This window comes from Rattus norvegicus, chromosome 10 (genome assembly GCF_036323735.1).
Source record: "Rattus norvegicus strain BN/NHsdMcwi chromosome 10, GRCr8, whole genome shotgun sequence".
NCBI classification, from domain to species: Eukaryota; Metazoa; Chordata; class Mammalia; order Rodentia; family Muridae; genus Rattus; species Rattus norvegicus.
The window spans coordinates 103,216,409-103,239,712 of NC_086028.1; the positions used below are offsets into that span (position 1 = coordinate 103,216,409).

General features: G+C 51.5%; 2 long non-coding RNA genes across 2 annotated transcripts in view; one reads left to right on the top strand and one right to left on the bottom strand.

The window, feature by feature from the left end:
* Positions 1-3,473: 3,473 nt before the first annotated feature.
* Positions 3,474-23,304, bottom strand: part of LOC120095218 (uncharacterized) — a 34,968-nt gene continuing 15,137 nt past the window's right edge. The window contains exons 2-3 of the long non-coding RNA XR_005490561.2: positions 6,128-6,260; positions 3,474-4,518 (exon numbers count right to left, since the gene is read on the bottom strand). This is a non-coding gene — a long non-coding RNA (uncharacterized LOC120095218). The remainder of the gene's footprint in view (positions 4,519-6,127; positions 6,261-23,304) is intronic.
* On the top strand, positions 4,949-6,306 carry LOC120095217 (uncharacterized). Its single transcript, XR_005490558.2, has 2 exons — positions 4,949-5,146; positions 6,090-6,306. It is a non-coding gene; the product is annotated as an uncharacterized LOC120095217 (long non-coding RNA).

Below are 23,304 nucleotides of genomic sequence, written 5' to 3' on the forward strand. Positions count from 1 at the left end.
GCAGTAAAATTCTAACTAAGACAAAGACTTTTGTCATTCCTGGGTCACTCTCTGCTGGGGGTTCTGATAGGTAGGTCTCCCATGCCTGTGTCTGCACTCCACAGTAAATGGAGACACCCAAAGTTAACAGCGTATATTCCCCACAGTGTGGAGATCATTCGCAACCCAGGACACTGAGTCCCCTCACTCTGGCACAAATCACACTTGTACCCAGCACTTGCGGTTCACCTGTCCACAACAGCATCCTTCCTAAGCAGGCTCTGTTGACACACAAACAACAGGGGGGCTGGTGAGATGGCTCAGCTGGTAGAAAATCTGACATCCTAAGTTTGCTCTCCCAGATCCACACGGTGGAATCCCTGGGGGTCAATGAGGTAGAGAACCGAGTCCTGCAGGTTGGCCTCCCCCCCCACACACACACAGAGACACACACACGCACGCGCGGGGAGTAATATGGACAAGGACAGCAGGCATTGAGAGGCAGATGACTCCCCCACGGTCCCACTGCCACCATGCAGGAAGAGAGGTCTCAGTGATGTCGTATTTCCTCCTGTGCTGGAGCAGACAAGATCCTCAGAGAGAACAGAGATGGCCTAGGTGCCACTGGCTGTGCACATGATAGCACCTTGGACAGATCCAGAGGCATGCTCAGATAGTGGTCTAGGAAGCTGGCATTCGGCCCAGGATCCAGCTGTTCCAATGACAGTTCCTGGTAGCTGTGGCTGATCTTGTATGTGACTGTCCCTGGACCTCAGTTTCTCCCATCATGCCCCTAGCACTGAAACAGAAGCATTCAGCGGGATATGCAGGCAGCGGCATTGCCCGTGCAGTATGTTTAGCCATCCCTCTATAAATGCTCCTTCCATACAGTTTGCTACATAATTGCTAATTACCTCATTTCCCATTTCCAGGTGAACAGAGGTTGCCCTCCTGGCTCCATCTACTGAGAAGGGAGTCCTTGGTCCCTGTATCAAGCTAGGTGAGCTCTTGTGCAGGCCACCTCCTGTTGTTATGTAGCTGAACCCAGGGGCTGCTTTGAGCTCAGTGAAGAGTCAGGACCACCCGTGATTTTGTGGTGCCACTTATGCCGACATCTGGGTCAGGTGCATTCACAGGGACGGGCACAAAGTGGACAGTAACTGCTAGGGGCATCCCTCTGGAGTGGCGGGAACGTTCTGGAAGTAAATGGAGGTGGTAATTGCAGTGTGGATGCTCTAAATGGTAGGAGGCTGCGGACTTTAAAGTGATTCCTTCATAGTATATGGGTTTTATCTCCACGTAGAAAGGGAGGGGGCAGGGCAGGGCAGATCCTAAGCCTTTTCCAGGCGCCATAGCCAATGGATTCCGGCCCAGTCTCTTGCCCTTCTTCAGTCACATCTGAAGAAGCTGACTCTATAGTTAGCACCTCCATGAAACAACCCCTGATAACATCTTGACTGTCACCTGGGAGGGTGCTGGGGCGCACTCCATGGTCAGAAACTAGAGGTCGAAGCCCCTGAGGAAGGCTCATTCCAGCACAGGACAGAAGTGTGGATGCTGGTGTGACCCCAGAACTCTGGCACACAACAGAAGGTTAGACATTGTGTAACAGAAGTGCTAAGTGACAGCTACCCGGAAAGTGTTGGCTGGGGGAGGGGAGAAAGCCTTCGTTCAAGCCAAGAGAACCCAAGTCAATGGATCACCTTCCGGGGATAAGGGGTTTAGGATCAGGAATGGAGGTGATGGCCACCGACATCCGCCACTGGCAGGAGACAGTAACGATGACTCAAACCTACTGAATCCACACTCCCAGTCCGGCTCATACCTCTCTGTGGAATGTGGAATGTCCCCCACAGGCTCACGGGTTTGAACACAAGGCTCCTAGCTGGTGGGGCTGTTTTGGAAGAGCCTTTAAGGGGTAGATCCTCACTGGAGGAAGTAGGTCGTGAAGGGGGAGGTGTCAGGGTTTATAGCTCCGCCCCACTTCCTGTTTGCTCTCTACTTCCTGTTCGCTCCTGATCATAGAGGCAAGGTGACCACTGTCAAGTTCAAAGGAAATGCCAAACCCCCAAATTCCAAAAAGACAGTCTAGATACACAGAATGGCCTCAGCCTAGACTGTAGGAGGATTTCTGGTTCTTAGGTAAAAGCCAGCATTCCTCAGAAACTGGTGAAGCCAGTTGTCCCCTACCCAAAGGAGTCATTTCCCTTATCACTGGCAGAAGGGACAAATGACCACTCTATGGGTGATACCTGTTAGCATGCCAAAGCCCATGCTGGCCTCCAGGCTCCCTCAGTATCACAAGGACCTGTTATACACTTCGAAGTCCATGCTCCCCTCCCACTCCTTCCAGATCGTGGACTCGCCCACACTCCCCAGATTCCCATTCTCCTTATGACTGCTATTTAAGATATGCCGGGGTTGGGGATTTAGCTCAGTGGTAGAGCGCTTGCCTAGCAAGCACAAGGTCCTGGGTTCGGTCCCCAGCTCCGAAAAAAAAAAAGAAAAGAAAAGAAAAGAAAAAGATATGCCCCCCTACCCTACCCCCATCTCTGTCCCTCCCTCTTTCCTTCCCTCCCTCCCGGCCTCCCTCCTACCACCATGAATTGGCCATGTTATACACTGTGCAGCCTTGAACCTTGACTCAGGACAAGCCCTCCCTCCCTCTCTTGTTCCTGTACTTCTTGTTGGGTATTTTGTTACAGCAGTAAGGATATAGGCTCCGCCCACCAAGATCCATGACTCCTTTCAATGACGGTTTGTCTAAGGAGTGGCTTCCGGGAGCCTCATTCACAAACGACGTTCCTTGGGAGTCTGTGGTCATTCTCTGCTATGACCTAGACCTTCAGAAGTGAGGGACACAACTTGCAAAGCCCCAGTGTCCATTTAAAACTGAGCGAGGGGTCCAGCCCACACTTCTTATCTCCCAAATGTGCCCAGAACTCCAAGGGCAGTGAACCCCCTCAGGCCTGTGGTTCTGTGCCACGGGAGGAATATGCCCTAGGTGAGGTCATGGGACATCTAGGACCCCATTAACAAGGACACAGTCCTGTCGTGGAGCTGAGCCCAGCCTGAGTGGAGATGTCTGCTTTGCTTTCCCCAGTGGTTATTCTGCTGGTGCCAGCCTGGCCTCTGCTCTCCCCAGAGGAATGAGGAGAAACAATGTTTCAACTGCACAGGAGTCTGCAGCTGAGTTGGAGCGTTAAATCCCAGAAGCAGGCTGGCCTCCGCCACACCCTCCACTTCCCAGCCCCAGAGCCCAGGGGTGGCGGAGGTGGGGTGGGAGTTGGAGCTCTGCTTTCAAACTACCCATTTCATCTGTGATGGCAGCAATACAAAGAAAGGCAGGAGATTTAGAACTCATGGGAAAGCACAAGAAAGAAAATCCTCCAATTGCCCGAGGCGTCTCCCTGAGCATTCTGGGAAGATCGTGTACTACAACACAACCACTGTCTGCCAGGACTGTGGCTCAGGTCTGATCTCACAGGGGCCGCTGTGGTGCTCTGCCTCTGAATTCTCAGGCCTGTTTGAACAAAGGAGCCTGTTTACGTTTTGCACACTGTGTGGCTGTTTCTGGACAGAAGATGCTTAGAGCAAAATTGAGATTGTGTGACACTTAGGTGTGTTAATGATCTGTTTGCAAATAATCATAGTCATGTAGAACAAATTTCTTAGACTAATAAAGATCATAAGAAATTATATATATACAGAAGGCTGGCTGGAGAAATGTCTCAGTGGCTGAGAGCACTGGCTACTCTTCCAGAGGACCGAGGTTCTGTTCCCAGCAACCATATGGCTGCTCACAACTGTCTGTAACTCCAGATCTGGGGGATTTGCTGCTCTCTTCTGGCCTCTGCTGCACTGCACATGCAGGCAAGACACATACATATAAAATAAAATCAAACCATCACATATGTGTACATATATAGATATAGGAATAAAATAAAGCGATCTTTAAAAAAAAACCCAGCCTGTTATGGCACACGAATTTAATATTAGCACTTGGGAGACAGACCTCTGTCAGTTTTAGGCTGGCCAGGACTCTATCTAAAACAGAAAATCCCCTGGGTTCGGTCCCCAGCTCCGAAAAAAAAAAAAAAAAAAGAATAAAACAGAAAATCAAATCGTATTTTGAAATTATTTTTTAGAATCTGTTAGGTAGATTGTTATCCCCTTGTGGTTCCTGGTTGGGCACCAGGTATGAGGTAGGTAAATGAATGAATGAATGAATGAATGAATGAATTGACTTAGGTGGTGGGAATGTCTTGGAAAATTGGCTAAGTCTCTTGATTCTCAAACTGCTCCAGAAACCCATGAGTTTCAAGCAAAATTCCATTGAATAAAAAGTTTTCACCACAAGAAAACAACCAGGGCAATCTGGCCCACCATCTGTCCCTGTAAATAAAGATTTATTGGAACAGGGCCATGAACATTCATGGGCAGATTGTCTCTCGCTGCTCTTCCTGTGCAATGACAGAGGTGAGAAGTTGTCACGGTGATGTCCTGGCTGGCAAAGCAGGGGTAGAACGTCATCTGATTCTTGACAGAAAAAAAAAAGTGCACTATTCAAATTGTCCCACTTCACAGATGAACAAACTGAGGTCCTGAGACTGGCTTCAGGAAGCAAACTAACACACCCCTTCCTCCCCCTCCTCCTTCTCTCCTTACACTTTCTCCCTGTCCTCATTCAGTATCCTCATCTTCTCTCCCCACTCCTCCTTCTCCCCCTCCAACCATTTCTTTTTTTTTTTTTTTTTTTGGTTCTTTTTTTTCGGAGCTGGGGACCGAACCCAGGGCCTTGCGCTTCCTAGGTAAGCGCTCTACCACTGAGCTAAATCCCCAGCCCCCCAACCATTTCTTTTGTTGGTTTACTTGGTGACTGCTGGAGCCTCCCTGGTTTGAGACTTAAGGACTTATGTGGGGAGGGGCTTTGGAGGGAAGTTAGGTGCTGATGGTTCTGCCCATTGTGAGGCAGGTTCCCCATCCTGGAAACAGAAGAATTTACAATCCGACCATGGAGCCTCGTGAAGTCTCAAGCAGGCACCTTCTCCAAACTCTTCCTAGACATTGATGCCCTCGTGGGAGACAACAGCTCCGAGAGGCTGTGGACTTGAGTGGGCACAGACCTGTGTGTGCTACAAGGGCACCGCTACTCAGAAAAACCGCAGTAAGAACCTGCTAGAGGGGCTGGGGATTTAGCTCAGTGGTAGACCGCTTACCTAGGAAGCACAAGGCCCTGGGTTCGGTCCCCAGCTCTGAAAAAAAAAAAAAAAAAAAAAAAAAGAACCTGCTAGAATGTGAGACCTGCTAATGCACACTTTTAATCCCACCACTCAGGAGGCAGAGGCTGGTGGGTCTCCGTGAGTGGGAGGCCAGTCTGATGTACACAGTCAAGGAGTTTCAAGCAAGCCAGGGCTAAACACTGAAATCCTGTCCAGAAAAAAAAAAAGTGGTGGGGATGGAGGTAAGGGTGGGGTGGGGTGCACACTGGAGAGATGGTTCAGCGGTTAGGAGCATGTGTTGCTCTTGCAGGGGAACCTGGGTGATTTCCCTACATGATGACTCACAACCATCAATAACTCTGGTTTTAGGGGATCTGATGCCCACTTCTGACTTCCAAAGGCCCTGGCATGTGCAGGGTGGCCATATATGCCCAAAGGCAAAACATTTGTGCACATAAAATAGATATATCTAAAAAAAAAGTTTTTTTTTAAAAAAACAAAGAACTGTTAGAGCCCACCCAGGGACCTCATTCAGCTGCTGCTGACACGTGGGTTCTCCCACTGCCAACTGACACCTGCAAGGACATTTTCTGTGCCACAGACAAATGTGCCAAACCGTGTCCATGTTGGGCTCAGAGGGGCGTAAAGGGGGCCCTCTAAGTGGTCAATTATTTTGTTGCACAGAGTTGGCAGGGTCTTTTCCTCCATTCCCCCACTCCCTCCTCCCTCCTTCCCCTCCTGTTCTCCCTCCTCCCCCTCCTTGGTTTCCCCCTTCCTCTTTCTCCCTGTCCTCATTCCATAGACTCATCTTCTCTCTCCCCACTCCTCCTCCCCTCCTCACTGCTCCCCATCCTCTGTCCTCCTCCCCTCCCCTCCCCTTCTCTCCAGCAAACCCTTTCTTCTGCTCATAGACCTCGGCGCCTCACCTGGTCATGCGTTCTTTGGAGTCTCCGTCACCACTTACTATCCCCAAGGGGTTGGACACTCAGCCTCCATGTCCTGCCCCACCTGCTGTAGACGAACTGTGGCATCATCATGACGGGAGCGAGCATGCAGTTTCTGTGAGGAGAGAGAACACTGTGCAGTTGGCATCATCACCTTGGCACCCAGACCAGCCCTGACGTTTGTAAATGTTTGTGGTATGCATGTGTACGTGAATTGGGTGGAAGATGGATGGATGAATTGATCATTAGGTGAATGAATGAATGAATGAATGAGTGGGTGGTCAATGTGGGCGGATGGATGGATGGATGGATGGATGTACGGATGGATAGATGAGTAGATGGATGGGTGGATGGATAGATGGATAAGTGGATGGATGGATGGATGGATGGATGGATGGATAAGTGGATGGATGGATGTACAGATGGATAGATGAGTAGATGGATGGGTGGATGGATAGATGGATAAGTGGACAGATGGATGGATGGATGGATGGATGATGGATGGATAAGTGGATGGATGGATGGATGGATGGATGGACGAACAGATGGATTAGAACATGGATGGATACATGGATGGACAGGTGTCCAAATGGTAATACCCACTCAAGAAAGCTACATGGTTCCTGGCTTCCACATCCTACTGAGGAATGAGGAACAGCCAGAGATGCTTCCAGCTCAAGGAGGCCTGGAAACACTCGGGGACCTCGCTCTTCCTCCACAGTGCTCTGCCCTTACACAGAGAGCACAGAAATTGATTTGACAATAGCCCAGAGGGAGCATCTCTCCTCAGGCTTCAGCTTTTGCAATCATTCTCTCATCTTCAGAGCCAGCAAGGGAAGAGTGCCCAGCAAGCTCGACGATCAAAGGCTGCCCGGGAAAATGCAGAATCAAATTACCCCATAGCAGTATTCCCTCAGAAGAAGCATGTCTCAGGAGACTGAGAGAGCAGAGAACCCAAGCCAGCCCAGCCCTAGATCCCAAAGGTTTGAGCCAACTATCTACTGCCTGCAGAAGCCAGCTCACGGATGGGGTCAGCAGCCCTCTGCTGTGCTGTTTAATTCCAAAGCTCGGATGCTAACCTTCAAGTGTCATAAGCTTTGGTGTAAAATCTGTCTTGGTACTCTGTAGAAGCCAAGTGCTGTGTGAGCTCCTGAGCCCGTGTGAGCCATGCAGCCCCTGTCTTTCTGGATTGATGCAATGTTTCTGTTTCTTGGTTTTGTCCAGGGTAGCCTGGGGTGCACGGTCCTCCTGCCTCAGTCTCCTGAGTGCCAGAATCACACTCTTTTTTTGTTCTTTTTTCTTTTTTTCGGAGCTGGGGACCGAACCCAGAGCCTTGCGCTTGCTAGGCAAGTGCTCTACCACTGAGCTAAATCCCCAACCCCCAGAATCACACTCTTACCCCAGCAGGTCCAGCTCTAGATTGAAGCATTTTCCTGGTGACCTCGAGGTCCCTGAGGTTGGAGGGTGTACTGCATTTCCGATCACAGAGGATGTGTTGCCCGGATGGCCCCAGGTGTCATGAATTAGAAAGACCTCCCTTGCCTTTCATGGAAAGGAGCCAGTGTCATGGCCCTCTGTCTCTGTCTTCCTCACACATCTGAATTCCACAGCTGACCCAGAGCTGGACCAGGCTGAGTTCATAATCCTCAGACATGCCAGCTTTCAGAGCCCTAATTGCACAAGGCCAAGCTATGCAGTCCTCCAGTTTAAAGGGTAGAGAGAAACTTGGCTAGGTCCTTTTCTAGCCACCAAAGGCCTTGAAAACTTTCTGGCAGGCTCCTGTGTGGCTCATGCCTGTAACCCCAGGCCTTGGAGGGTACAGACAAATTGATCCGGAGTTCAAGATAAGGGTTAGAGCACTTGCTGCTCAAGCCTGGAGACCTTAGTTTGAATCCCTAGCATCTATGGAAAAACCCAGGCCTGGCTGTAACTCTAACCTGATGGGCAGAGACAGGAGGATGGCTCACAGGCGCTGACCACAAGCCTAGCTCCAGATTCAGTGAAAATCCTGTCTCAAGGGAACGAGGCAGGGCTGGAGAGACTGTGCACAGTTCAGTGAGTACTGGCTGCTCCTGCAGAGGACCTGAGTTTGGTCGCCAGTACCCACATCTGGTGGTTCACAACTCCAAGAAGGGGACCCAAGGCCCTTGTCTGAACTTCTCCAGTGTCTCAGCACTTTCATTCACATGTACATACACCCTCACACACATGCACACACACCTTCGCACACACACATACACATATAGCTAAAAGCAAAACAAATCATTTCAACAGAGACTAAGGCAGCAAGTGATAGAGCAGGGCACCCCACGACATCCTTCTCCAGGTTCTGCACATTCAAGGCCCCCAAGGTATATACATGTGTGTGTGTGCGCGCGCGCGCATGCATGTGCGCACATGTACACACATCACACAACATGTACACACATTTATGCATGCACACATGTGTACATGTGTGCATGTGCACACATGCCTATACATATACACGTGTGCACATGCACTTAGACACACATACACACAACACTCACACATACACAAACATACACACTCACACATACACGCACTCACACACACATGGATATGCATGCACACATACATGATACACATACGCATACACTTAGACAGATATGCACAGCACTACAGAACATACACACACATGCACTCACACATACACACACATGCATGTACACATGTGCACACATGCTCAAATATGCACACACATATACAAACACACACTCACATGGACGTGCATGCACACATACATGCTTATACACATGCACATGCACTCAGACCCACATACATACACAGCACTCATACACAACATGCATACACATGGACTCAACACAAGCACCCACACATACATGTACACAAATGTGCACACTTTATTATATTAGTTCTGTTCCTCTAGTGAACCCTAACTAGTACACTAAGTACCACCCCAGCTTGTGGAGCCATGGGACGGGGATGCTCGGAGAATGTTAGGATCCCATGGAATCTGGCTGGAGGAAGTAAGGTGCTGGGAGTGGCTGGGGGTAGCTGGCCCCTTCCAGTCTCTGGATCTCTTCTTCCTGTCAGCCATGTGGTCTCCTACTCACCAGTCTCACTGGGACTGAACACTGGATTGGTAAGAACCAAGCCCCCCAGTGCCATGACAAAACAAGCCCCTGCAGCAAAGCAGCTGACAGGCGGCTCATGGGATTATGGGAGCCATGTTCTGCCAGCAGCCGAGAGCCCAGAAAGCTAACTGTGTAGTCTAGCTGGAGCACAAAGGCCTGATAAGAAGTAACCCACAAACGGATGCCCGTGGGCTTGTTAGTGTTTGTCACCTCCACACAAACTAAGTCACCTGGGAAGAGGTGGACTTCAACTGGAGAATTGTTCAGATGACACTGGCCCGCAGGGGTGCCTAGGGGCATTTTCTTGCTTGCTGTGTGATGTGGGAGGAGGCAAAGTCCACTGTGCACAGTGTCACCCAGGGCAGGTGGTCCAGGGTTGTACAGGAAAGCAGGCTGAGCAAGTCACGGGGAGCAAGCCATTAAGCAGCACCCCTCCATGGCCTCTGCTTCAGTTTCTGCCTCCAGGTTCCTGCCTTGGCTCCTGCTGATGATGGACTGTCGCTTGCAAGTGTGAGAGTGAAAACCTGTTCCTTCCCAAGTTGCTTTGAGTCAGTGTTTGATTGCAACAGAAACCAGAGTAGAAACCCCACTCATGTCTACTCCGTGAGGGCCGCTGTCATTCTCTCCTTTCCCCATTCCTATTTCCCTCAGCCTTGGTCAAGTTGACACCTAAATTAATTCCAGCCAGGTGCCCAAGAGCCAACAGCTGTGGGCTCCACTCTCCCATGGTTCCAGAGGCAGAAGGTGAGAGAAAGGAGCCCTGTGTACCGGGGGTGGATGGGAGTGGGGTGGGGCTAGAATCTACACCTATTTGCTCTTGCACAGGCAGGAGATTGTGTGGTCAGACAGCAGCCAGTGAGGACTGTTCTGGCCATGGCTAGCCCTTGTTCAAATGTATATCCTGTGTCAACGAAGAGTCAGCTCAGCTCTATGCCACTGGGGCTGAAGCATGTACTGCTAGTGTTTGGCCGCAGGAGTCCTGAAGGGTGCTGGAACATACCGGATCCATTCCCCAGCCAACACGTGCTTGTTACCAATTAGCCTAGCCCGTCATGCTACCAGCCCTCACCTTCAGTGGTCAGCCTGGGGAACATTTGCAGAAATCTGGATGGAAGGCCCAGAGAGGCGACCAATGACATCCATACGGGGCTATGTTAGGGCTTACGGGACGCAGCATGAATTCAGGTCTCTCCAAGCCATCAAAGAGGAAAGCATATTTAGTGTAAGGTGCACACTCTTCCCACTCTGGGACACCAGAGCGGGGCTTTTGATTCTCGAGCATGTTCTGCATTTTGAAGGGAGCAGAGGATCAGGATGAACCGGGGCCATCCCAGCATGCAAAAACCTCTTTCTCACTAAAAATGAAAACCGGCCTGGGAAATCTGGCCCTTCTCCTTCTGTCTCAGACTCACAGAAACCCTGGGAGCCCCCAACTTTCAGGAAGGTTGGCCCAGGGACCCAGACTTGAGAAACTCAAGAGCATCAAATTCCATAACCGCCCGTTGTACTGCCTAGGGCCGCTGCCCATCCACTGACTGGGGCACACAGGTTCTGTGTGGGACCCTTGTTCTCCTCAGTTTATGAGTATTTATTTTTAAAGGGAGCTCTTGTGCTAGCCAACAGTTGAGTCATCTCGAGCCAATGTAAAGACACCCACCGTGCCGACAGCCATGTGTGGCACCGCCTGGGTATACTCCAGGCAGCTGCATTCATCTGTCACTGAAAAGGGGCTACTACAGGCCCCCACAGTGTGACTGGTTGAACAAACAGGTCTCTGGTGTGGGGGGGGAAGCCCTGCTTTGTAGTGCCCGCCCAGCACCATGGCATAAATATTCCCACTGCTGCCAGTTTCCAGCTAGCGATGTGAGGTGTTGAATCAGTGCAAGATGGCTAGCCAGCCCTCCGGCAACTTTCCACTGTGGCGAGTTTTTGGCTGAGGTGCACCCTGAAGAAATAGACAACCTGAGAGGAAGGTTACCAGAAAGACTAGAAACTTTGTCTCTGAATGGAAGAGGGACTGGCCAGAGGCCATCTGCTAAGACAAGACTGTCTGGGAGTCCAAATGTCATGCCATAGCTGACAGGGCTGAGAGTGCTGGGCAGAGCCCTGGGCCCTACACTGGTGTGTGTGTGCATGTATGTACACATGCATGCAATGTTCCTGTGTGATCATGTTCCAGTACAAGCGTGCTCACTCCATACCTGTGTCGTGGTCCAATGAGCACCTCAATTGTTCCTCTAACTCTTTCCACTTTTGGCTTGATACAAGGTCTCCTGTTGGCCTGGAACTCTGTCAAATAGACCAGCCAGCCAGCCAGCACCTGACATCTGCCTTCCTGTCTCCCATCTTGCTAAGGATGAGGGAGGGTGCCAGTCCATACCACCACAGCTCGCTTTCGCCTCAGTCCTAGAGCTTAGGTCCTCAGACTTTCGGGGCAGGAACTCTACTAGCTGAGGCAACTCTTGGACCCCATCGCTACTGTGTCGACAGAAGAAAGTGGTCGCTTCTTCCACCATTGAGAACCGTGCTTTGTTCAGAGGCACGGACGCTGTGGTGTGCAGTGAGTGCGTGAGTGCCGCTCATTCTCCAACACTCAGTGGGAGCCTGGAGATGTCAGTGCAGGAGACACCACCCACAAGATGAGTGCGGTGCCTAGGCAACAGGTAGATGAGACCTGAGACCGACGAGACTCCATCCCCACTAGGTGGAAGTGACCGTGGCCCTGGGCTCTATTGGTGGCTGGAGATCCCAGCTGTCTACTTCTCTGTGAGATGTAGGGTGCCCCATAGTCTGGGGGAAGGGCATCGGCTCTTCCTGCCCAGGGTTTTTCTGATCCACAGTGGCCTCTCCAGTTTGCTTCTCGTCTACAGCAAGTTCGTAGGGTCCAGAACACACATCTTGCCTCGGGTGCAGACCCCAAGGGAGAGAGTGCACATTATTTTCAGTTGACCCAAAAGACTCCTTCCGGGGGCTGGGGATTTAGCTCAGTGGTAGAGCGCTTGCCTAGGAAGCGCAAGGCCCTGGGTTCGGTCCCCAGCTCCGAAAAAAAGAACCAAAAAAAAAAAAAAAAAAAAAAGACACTCCTTCCGGCCCTCTTGTCTCTGCAGGCACGGCCTCCAAAGCTACCATAGGCTAGCCCAGTACTGTCCTGAGGCTAGCCTGCAGCAGGATCAGAATCTTCCCACCTCATCCTCATCTCACTGACAGGATCCATCACTAACCAGTGTGATTAAATGGGTCTTTCTTCCGCCTCAGACTGGAATATTTGACCCTGGGGAAGGGAGGGCCTTTGCTCACCCCCCTCCTGACTCATTTCCTTAGTGGCAGCATTGGCAGGAGTGGCTGGATGAAGGCAGACCCTGGAGCGGGACTGAGCATCGTCACACGGCCACTGAAGAGAAAGAAAATTGTGATGGAGGCAGGTATGGTCCTCCCCTGTGGGGAAGAGTCTCCATCAGAGATGCCACCTCAAGCTGAGAAGGCAGCCTGCACGAGCCAAGGGCAGATACCCACCTGGTGCATCATGGCGTTACAGATTGCGAATTAATCATGTCCCGGGCCGACCTCCTACCTCACAGATTGTGCCCACAGTGCCAGGGGTTCAGCGAGTACCATCCCTGGGCCGCATCCAAAGAGAAGGTGACGTGAGCTCCCGTCTCCGTCTCTCTCCATTCCCTGACTGCAGATGTTGCGAGCAGCCTCCTCATGCTGACTGCCATGCCTTTCCCACCACAACGGACTGTATCCCTTCGAACTGTGAACCAGAAAAAGCCCTTCCCGCCTCACGTTACTTTTGTCAGGCATTTGGTCACAGCGATGAGAGAAACAACGAAGATGCAGTGTGGTTTAAAGCCCAGTGAGTGCTCCGGTCAAGAACTTAGCTCCTCCACACAATAGGATTATACTTGGCAATGCAAAAGACACAAACTTCTGAGTGATGGGGGCCGCTCTCGCTGTGGTCCTGTTTATAGCTAGGAAAGCAATACAGTAATTAAAACTGCTGTGTCTGGGCCTGGCAGGCACGTGGAGGACAGAGGGACTCTCCCCAGGGTGGGAAAAGGTGAGCCATCCATTTTATAAGAGCTGGGGCTGGGGATTTAGCTCAGTGGTAGAGCGCTTGCCTAGCATGCGCAAGGCCCTGGGTTCGGTCCTCAGCTCCAAAAAGAAAAAGAAAAAGAAAAAGAAAAGAGCTGATCGGGCTGGAGAGATGGCTCAGCGGTTAAGAGCACCCGACTGCTCTTCCAGAGGTCATGAGTTCAATTCCCAGCAACCACATGGTGGCTCACAACCATCTGTAAAGAGATCTGATGCCCCCTTCTGGTGTATCTGAAGACAGCTACAGTGTACTTATATATATAATAAATACAATAAATCAAAAAAAAAAAAAAAGAGCTGATCGTAAGGCAGCATCAACTGGCATCTGTGTTCCTTGCCCAGCCCCAGGTCTAGACCCCAGCAGTCTAGATGGAGGACTCAGTCACATGTCCCTCTCCTCTGTTCTGAGATGCCCCAGTAGAAGGCGCTGTCCACTCCTGCTAGTCTCTGAAGCTGAGGTAGCACGGCAGGCTCCACATCTGAGCGTAGTGGGATCTCCCACCCGTGACCCAGATCACCTCCTGGCCAGTGAGGCTTCTTCTTGGAGACAGCCCTTACCCCAGTTCTCTTTCCCAAGGCACCCTTGAGTCCCTCCATAGTGACTTTCAGGCACAATAGGTAGCTATCAGGCATGCAGCCTCATCTGAATCCCACCCAGCAGCCACACCTGACTCCACCTCCTCTCAGAGAGGGGAGGAATCTCACCATCTTCCCTTCCTTTGACATCTTTTGTTTATTTGCTTGCTTGCTTGTTTGTTTGATTTTAGAGCCAGGGAGACAGTTGCAGGACAGCCCTGGCTGGTCTCGAACTCAGAGATCCATCTGTCTCTGCCTCCCAAGTGCGGGGATTAAAGGTGTGCGCCACCACCACCCAGCCTTCCCTTGCCATCTCTTGCCAGGACCTCCTGGTCCGCTGCATAGCCTGGCATCTGGTTGTCCACAATGTGGCCCAGCATGCATCCATCTCATCAGTCCACCTTCTCCACAAGCCCTGCCACACATTCCCATCTTCTTCCTGGCCTTGAAGCCCCTCCTGTGGCCCATTCTCATTCTGTCCCGTGGCCTCTCTTCCATCAGAGCCTGGGGAGAAGATTCTAGAGTCAGACAGATGTATAGAGTTCAAAATCTGCCTGTGTCAATAGAGTAGCTTGCGTGTCCAGAGCATGGGTATCCTCCCTCTGAGACTCTGTGTCCAGCACCAGTGTCTTAGTCAGGGTTTCACTGCTGTGAACAGACACCATGACCAAGACAAGTCTAATAAGGGACAACATTTAGTTAGGGCTGGCTTATAGGTTCAGAGGTTCAGTCTATTATCATCAAGGTGGGAGCATGGCAGTGCCCAGGCAGGCATGGGGCAGGGGGAGCTGAGAGTTCCACATCCTCATCTGAAGGCTGCTGGCAGAATACTGACTTCCAGGCTGCTAGGTTGAGGGTCTTAAAGCCCACAGCCACGGTGACACACCTACTCCAACAAGGCCACATTTACTCCAAAGCCACACCCACTCCAACAAGGCCACACCCACCCCAACAAGGCCACACCCACTCCACTGAGGACACGCCCACTCCAACAAGACCACACCTTCTTTTTTTTTTTGGGGGGGGGTTCTTTTTTTCGGAGCTGGGGACCGAACCCAGGGCCTTGCGCTTCCTAGGTAAGCGCTCTACCACTGAGCTAAATCCCCAGCACAAGACCACACCTTCTAATAGTGCCACTCCCAGGCCAAGAGTATACAAATCATCACAACCATGAAGCAGCGTTATAGTTCTCGCAGGCTATTGGAAACTTAACATGTGGTGGAGCTAGGGGAGGGCTGATCTTCACGCAAGCCTCTGATGTCAGTGATCTCAATTACTTGAGGTCAAGAGGAAGATATGATGACAGTATTATTTTAGTTACCTTTTAAGTGTTGTGATAAAACATGATGATCAAGGCAGCTTATCAGAGAAAACATTTAACTTGGGTGCATACGGTTGCAGAGGATTGGAGTCCGTGACCATCATGGTAGAGAACATGGCAGCAGGCGGGCAGGCATGGTGCTGGAACAGTAGCTGAGAGCTCACAGCCTGATCCACAAGCATGAGGCAGAGGGCTAACCAGGACTGGCATGGGCTTTTGACACCTCAAAGCCAGCCCTTGGTGACACACCTCTTCCAACTAGGACACACCTCCTAATCCTTCCCAAACAGTTCCAACAGCTGGGAACCAAGTATTTAAATATAAGAACCTAGAGGGGTCATTCTAGAGGGGTCATTCTCCTTCAAACTACTACACAACTGTTTCCAGGGCTGGGGACATGACTCAGATGGTGCAGTGGTTGCTAACGTGCATGAGGCCCTGTGTTGGTTCTCCAGCCATGCTTGTTAATATTTTTTAAATTTGTCACAGCTAGAGTCATCTGAAAGAGGGAACCTGAATTGAGAAAATGCCTCTGTGGTGATTTGAATGAAAATGCCCCCCCCATAGGCTCATAGGATGTGGTATCATTAGGAGGTGTGGCCTTGTTGGAGTAGGTGTGGCCTTGTTGAAGAATGTGTCACTGGGGGTGGGCTATGAGGTTTCAGATGCTTAAGCTAGGCCCAGTGTGTCTTCTTCTTGTTGCTGCTTGCTATGATGTAGAACTCTCCAGCACCGTGTCTGCCTAGATCCTGCCATGACAATAATGAACTGAACCTCTGAACTGTAAGCCAGCCCTAATTAAATGCTGTCCTGTATAAGAGCTGTCTTAGTCATGGTGTCTCCTCATCGCAATAAAAACCCTAAGGCATGGGTTGGGGATTTAGCTCAGTGGTAGAGCGCTTGCCTAGCAAGTGCAAGGCCCTGGGTTCGGTCCCCAGCTCTGAAAAAAAAAAAAACAAAAAAACAAAAAACAAAAAACAAACAAACAAACAAAAAAACCCTAAAGCAGCCTCCATGAGATTGGCCAGTGGACAAGCCTGGGGTACATTCTCTTGATTGATGGCTGCCAGGGGATAGTGACACTCCCCGAATAGTGGTCCTGGGGGTAAGGAAACAAACTGGGTGAGACAGCATTCCCCAATGGCCTCTGCTTCAGTTCCTGCATTTCGGACCCTGGCTTGAGCTCCTGCCCAGACTTCCCTCACTGATGGACTGTGACTGGGCATGTAAACTAAATAAGGCCTCTCTCCACAATTTCCCTCACTATCTTTATCACAGCAACAGAGAGTGGCCCGGGACAGCAGGAGTGTATAAAACCAGGTGTTGGAGTACGTGTCTGTCAGCTCTACATCGGGGAGGGAGATGAAGGCAGCCTGGGCACAAACTCAAGGACATTCTCAGTTACTAGTGATTTTGTGTCCAGGCAAAACCACCTAATACCTGTCCAAAAGAATGAAATGAAATAAAGGCATGTACTGGCTGGTTTTGTGTGTCCACTTGACACAAGCTGGAGTTATCACAGAGAAAGGAGCCTCCCTTGAGGAAATGCCTTCAGGAGACCCAGCTGTAAGGCATTTTCTCAATTAGTGGTCAAGGGGGAGGACCCAGTCCATTGTGGGTGGTGCTGTCCCTGGGCTGGTGGTCCTGGGTTCTGTAAGAGAGCAAGCTGAGCAAGCAGGGGAAGCAAACCAGTAAGTAACATCCCTCCATGGCCTCTGCATCAGCTCCTGCTTCCTGACCTGCTTGAGTTCCAGTCCTGACTTCCTTTGGTGATGAACAGCGATGTGGAAGTGTGAGTTGAATAAACCCTTTCCTCCCCAAATTGCTTCTTGGTCATGTGTTTGCAGGAATAGAACCCTGACTAAGACAAGGGTTTGGAGAGGAAATGACCATAGCACATGGCTTCTGATGGTACATCAGTATACGCTTGCTTCATATTTTTGAGTTGTGTTAACCTCTTTTTGTGCCTAATTGATAAATGCTATTCCGGGTGTGACTGGGTGAGACCCCAGTAAAGGTAAGGCCTCATGTTCAGGCTGATTCAATCCTGACTCCCACTGCTCAGATGCAACCTGATATCCCAACACAGAAAGGCAGATCTGGTCTGGACCAGTTCCCCTGCCCCTGCAGACACACGGCTGTCCATCATCTCCTGCCTCCTGTGTGCCCTGGCACTGCGTTCGGCAACCATTTTAGCATCTAGCATCTCTGTCTTTCTCACCAGTGGCAACAGCACATTTAGGCAGCATGGGTATCGTAGGGGTGGGGAAGGACACAGGTATGGGGGAGGGGCACAGGAGGACTTGGGCGTTGGTAGGTGGCTTGGCTGTCCGCCCATCAGCTAAGAGCGGGTGTGCATGACTGCCTCTCTCTGGTGCTGCCGGCTGCCCGGTTAGCCCCCTCGCTTCCAGGAACCACACGCCAGTGATGGATGAGACTTTAATTAAAGTAATGAGACGTTCATAATGGTGGTTATCTCCAAAATTAGGCCCTTTAGCGATTATTCCTGGGGAGTGCTCCCGGGGTAGATGGTGCTCCTTTTAGAACAGTTACGGGGAGGGGCCTGGCTTCTCAGGGATTTTCCCAGCATCCCCTAGGCACTAACGCATCTATGATGAGACCGTTTTCTCTGGAAAAACAAGAGCTGGCTTCTGCTTCTCAAGGTTTCTCCCTGGGGAACTGAAATGACCGTTGGGGACTTGGTCAGTAGATGGAATGCTGGAAAACCCCAGCGAGAAAGGGAGAGAGAGGGAGAGAGAGAGAAACTGTGGACTCTGGGTTGAGTTCCTGCCTTGACAATACTGGTTCATGCTGGGAGTTCAGACAAAGCCCTCCCTTGCTCGGCCTCATCCACGTCTGTTAGTGCAACGAAGAGCTCATAGGCCATGGGGACAGGTGGCAGAGGTTTGCAAAAGCACTTTGTAAGTGCCCAGGCACCTGTCCCATGCTAAGTTCTTTGCTGAGTACTAAGTGTTCAGGAGCGGTATTGGGTACTGAGCATTGCCAACTACTAGTGCCAAATGCTGTGTATAGCAGGGTGTGCCAAGCTCTGCACCACAGGAACATGAAGCTGTGACCGTAGTAGGCAGGTGTGCCCTTGGGAGCTGACAGCCCTCAGCTCCAGCCCAGTCTGAGACAAATGCTAGAGCAGCAGCCACTGTACATGGCCGTCTGGGAGACAGGCCAGAAGAACCACTCTGGTGCAGTGAGATAGACACTGGGGAACGGTGAGGCCTGGGTGGAGGAGAGTGAGCTACGACAACAGGAAGAAGTGAGCTGGAGCAGGAGATGACACAGGAACTGCTACGGTAGCTTCCCTCTCTGCTCTGACCCTGTGCAGGCTGGTGAGGGTAGCTCTCGGCCTCGGGGGCCGCCTGCACTGGGCAGGCCGGGTGATGGTTCCCACTCTGCCAGGCAGAGGAAGGCCAACCAATGGCAGAGGTGGGAGCGGATTTTTGCCCAGCAACAGCTGTGGAGGGACCGGAAGCTGCCCCTCCTCCACCCACCCTCCCCAAGGCCCTGGCTGAGCAGACACAGGGATTTGCCAGTTTTGATACTGGCAGATCCTGAGGAAGGGGTCACTGCTCCGTGCCTTGGGTTGCCAGGCCTGCCATCCAAACTGCCTTGGAGGCAAGGCTGTCCCGCTGAGAATCACTCCAAATCCAGCTCGAAGATATCCCACAGCAGGACCCACAGGGGATGAAATCAAGAAACACAGTTTGACCTTCAGGTGTAGAGGGACGAGGCCTACTGTGTGAAGGGGATGGTGGTCTCTCTCCCCTGCAGCTACCAGCTCCACAAGACAAGTGGCCATCGCAGGGTTCTTCCCTAACCTGGCCCTTCGGAGTCCCCCACTCAGTAGGCAGGGCGGTGGACTGAGAACCCTGAAGGGGCATGCTCTAATTGTCCTGCCCTCTGTCAGCTTCAGCGGTGCCTGAGAGGGTCTGAGGCATATCTCACTTCTCGACTGTTTTCTCCCAGGACATCTTTAAGATGTATGTCTCAGTCAGAACTCCCCAGAGCAGTCAGGAACAGAGAAGGGGGGGGGCGGGGGCACACAGCCCCACAAGACTTCAGGATGCTTGTTCTAGCTACAGGTACACTGAGACACTGAGCGTGGTCTCTGGGAGAGAAGAAGACCAGGACTCCGCCTCTCTCATGGATCTGTGACATCATGGATGTGGGAGGCTCAGCCTGGGAGCCAGCCAGGTTCCAGCAAGTGGAAGGTTTGAAAGCCAGCAAGGAAGCCAAAAGGCTGGAGAATGGCTTGGTGGGAGAGCGCTTACCCTGTATGGAAGAGCTGTGGCTTTCATCCCCATGCTGCAAAGAAAACAGGAAGAGAAGAAAGAGGGAGGAGGACGCCCATGCCTCCGGCCTGCAGAATAATCTAAGAGATGCCCTAGTGTCACTCAGATACACACCCAGGAGCTGGGAGCACAGTCAGCAGAGTGCTTGCCTCATGCATGGACTACTGGGTCTCATCCCCAGTGAAGAGGAAACTGTGCATGGTGGTACACACCTGTAATCCAGGCCCTTGGGAGATAAAGGCAGAAGGATCAGAAATTCACGGTCATCCTCAACTACATCATAAATCAGAGCTAACCTGGGCTACACGAGACTCTGTCTCAGAAAAGAGGAGAGGCACCTGGGACAGAGCCTAGGTTGAAACAGGCTGGAACAGGCTTAAACAGGCTGGAACTGGGAGGACTGGGGGCTACTTTTACCTGCCGGCTCCTGGAGCCTCTGCTAACCCCCTAGGTGGGATGTGTTGGTTTGGGTCAAAAGGGTTGACCTGATGGGGGGGCATGAGGGAGACATTTTAGTTAATGGTCTCCAGTCACGTATGTACTGAGAGCGGTCCATACCACGGGAGCCACACTGCCTTGGTGCTATAGCTTCTTGGAGTCCAAGATGTCCCTAGAGAGAGGACCCTGCCACACCCATTAGATGACCAGTAAGAAGGAGTGATCTGGAATCTCTGAACCCCACTTTCCTGATCTCTATGTGGTCCCTTCCCTCGCATGTCCCCAGCACCCCCAGCCATGCCAGTACTTACCTGGGTACCTCCTCAAACCAGCAATATGACTGTCATGCCTGGGGAGGGCTTCGGTGGCCTTGGTTTCATGCAGGACTGAAGGCCTGCCGTTCAAGTCTTTGGGATCTTCACCTGTCAGTCTAGGGTCCCCAGGTGTCAACCTTGAGGATAACTTTCCCTTCTAGACTTAGATAGCGCTGAAACAATGAGTGGCCTTCAGACGGGCTGGTCTGGTGAGGACTTGGAAGTAGAAAAAGCATCAATGTTACCAAGTTTTAATCTGCGGGCGGGGGGGGGGGGCATGGTCCTACCTTGGTGACAGGTGGAGCAAAGGAAACACCACTGGAAAAAAAAGAAAAAGAAAAGAAGCCTTTGTCCAAGCAGACAGTGCTTCTCCCTTCTCATTTCTGCTTCCCTCCTCTCCACCTTTCTCTTTTCTTGAGGAAAGGACTCAAGAGAACCCAGCCCTTTGCTCACGGTGACCCTGCTGGGTTCCTGCAAACCCCAGTCATGTGGGTGTGTGTTCCATGCCCCGAGACAGAGGGCAGGGACAGACCCTCTGTATGTTTAAGTCCAGATCTGTTTATGACCTAAGCTGAATCTCTAGGATCATGACAGAGACCAGCATCTTGGCTCCTTTCTCTGTTCCCCCACGGGTCTGGAGACATGATTCCCCACCCACCTCTGCCCACCTCCACAGCTCTCGGTGCTCCAGCCCTGCCTAGCCCTGCTCTCTGCTTCCTTTCCTCGTGGTGGTGCCCGTACAGGAGTGAGAGCAAGTCCAGGTTTCTCCTTTCAGTCAGAATCAATAACAAAGACAGAGTTGGAGGGCAAGCCTAGCGGTGGGGAGGAAGAAGAAAGCAATGGGTGTCAGAATGGATGCAGGAGGCAGTTAAAGGAACCGATTAGGATTTCAGTCGCCTCAGGGAGTCCTGCTCACAGGCGGGAGTGGGTATGATGTCAGTGGAGCCCACAGGCAGGCAGGCAGCCTTCACACACCCATCATTAGCGTGCAAGGCCTGACTTCACAGCTGTTAGTCTTCAGTGGGGTGCAGTAGGCGGTGCGCGGTGGAGATGTCTCAGTCACACAAGACAGAGATCCGTGAGGAGCCTGCTGGGAATTCTGCTGAGAATCTGGGAGCCTGGGTTGGTGGTTAGGTAGTGTTTGGAGAGATAGGACCATGCATGCACCTCAAGGTTAGAGAGGAGCCCAGGGCAACACTAAGATACTAAGACACTAAGATACCCCTAATCCATGCTAGTACTTAGGGTCATTTCACTGTCTCTGAGGGGCTCCTTTAGATATCCACCCTAAAGAACAACCAGCAAACAGGAGTGTGTGCATACCCCCTTCTTCTGTCTTGGGTTTCTATTGCTATGGTAAACACCATGACCGACAGCAACTTGGGGAGGAAATGGTTTCTGTATTTCACTTACGCTCCTTGAACATGGTTCATTCCTGAGGGATATCAGGGCAGGAATGTGGAAGCAGAAGCTGAAGTTAAGACCCTGTGGGATGCTCCTCACAGCTGCTCAACCTGCTTTCTTAGAGTACCAGTCACCACTAGCCCAAGTCTGACCCCGTCCACAGTGAGAAGGGTCCTCCTACACTAGTCATCAAATAAGAAAATGCCCCACAGGCCAATCTAGTGGGGGCATTTTCCCAGTGAAGTTCCCTCTTCCCAGTGACTCAAGCTAAAACTAACCAGGGCACATCCCTAGAGAGAGGAGCAGTGGGGTTGGGGCTCTCATCAGTAAGGGAGCCTGGTGGCAGAAAACCCTGGGGCCTTGGGCCACCTGGTGGTCTTCAGGGGTGACTCAACCCCTTTCTGCAGACAGTGGCTTCCCAGAGCTGTTGGAGGCTGAAGGCCCCCAGTCTGCAAGCACAGAGCAAAGACACAGGGTTGCTTGTTGACAGGATCCGGGAGAGCTTCAACAGACACCTGGGCTCCCTCATGGGGCCATCCTGTTAGCACTGCCTTGCTGCCAGGCACACCCCAGGCACCTTGGAGGTGTTAGGACAGAGACTGCATGATCCAGGGCAGGGCCCCCACAGGGCAGGTGTCAATGGGGCTGCTGGTTTAGAGGTAAGTTATCATTTGAGGAGAGAGTGGCCCTGTGGCCCTGTCTGTCCACCCCTCTGTCCCTCTGTCCGTCTTTCTGTCTGTCTGCATGCTCATGTGTGAACAGGGGCATGTGTGTATGTGAGTTTACTCATGGAGAAGGAAGGGTAACCTCACTCCGTTACTTGGAAATCATTCATTTTGGGATTTGAGGAAGGGTCTCTCATGGGGTGACTGTCCTTATCTCATAGATAATCTAGAAACTGGTCTTTCCTCTTCCCACCAGAATACCTCAGTCTGTAGTCTGACTTAGCAGAGTCTGAACCAGACATTACTGCCTACCCCCCCCCCTTTTCCTGCTTCTCCAGGTCACTTGGTCACGTGTGCTAACTCGTGCCCACTCTGTAGCTTCCAGGGTTTGTGGAATCTCTTCTCACAGGATGTACTCTTTGTGAGCAGAGGCAGCTGGAGCAGGGCTTGGTGCGAGAAGGCACGTGACTAATATTTCCATTAAATAAACACATTTTGCTAATTGGATTACTAAGACACTGTGATACGCTACTGGCCCTCCAACATGTTGCTAATAAATTGTGTGAAAAACTTAATCATGTTAGCATCCCAGAAGCCTGTCGGAGAGGAAATGAGAAAATCAGCCAAAGTTGACAGTCAGAGCTTCTAGAAGGTTCTCAGAGCCTGGAAGCTTTCTAGTACTTCCCTCCACCTAGGCCCTTGTGCTGGGTAGGGTGGGGAAGAATTTGGGTACCTAGGCTGGACGGGAGTGAGACCTCTCTCCAGCCCTGGAACACCCTTCGTCAGCCAAAGGTGCCCTGTTATGAGTGTCCACCTCAGGGGCCAAGCAGCCTGTGGCTTTTTAAATATCTGAAAAAGTGCCCCTGCTTTCTGACCTGTTCCTCCTCCCAGCAGAGCCCTTCCCTCCTGCTCCCACCTGTTAA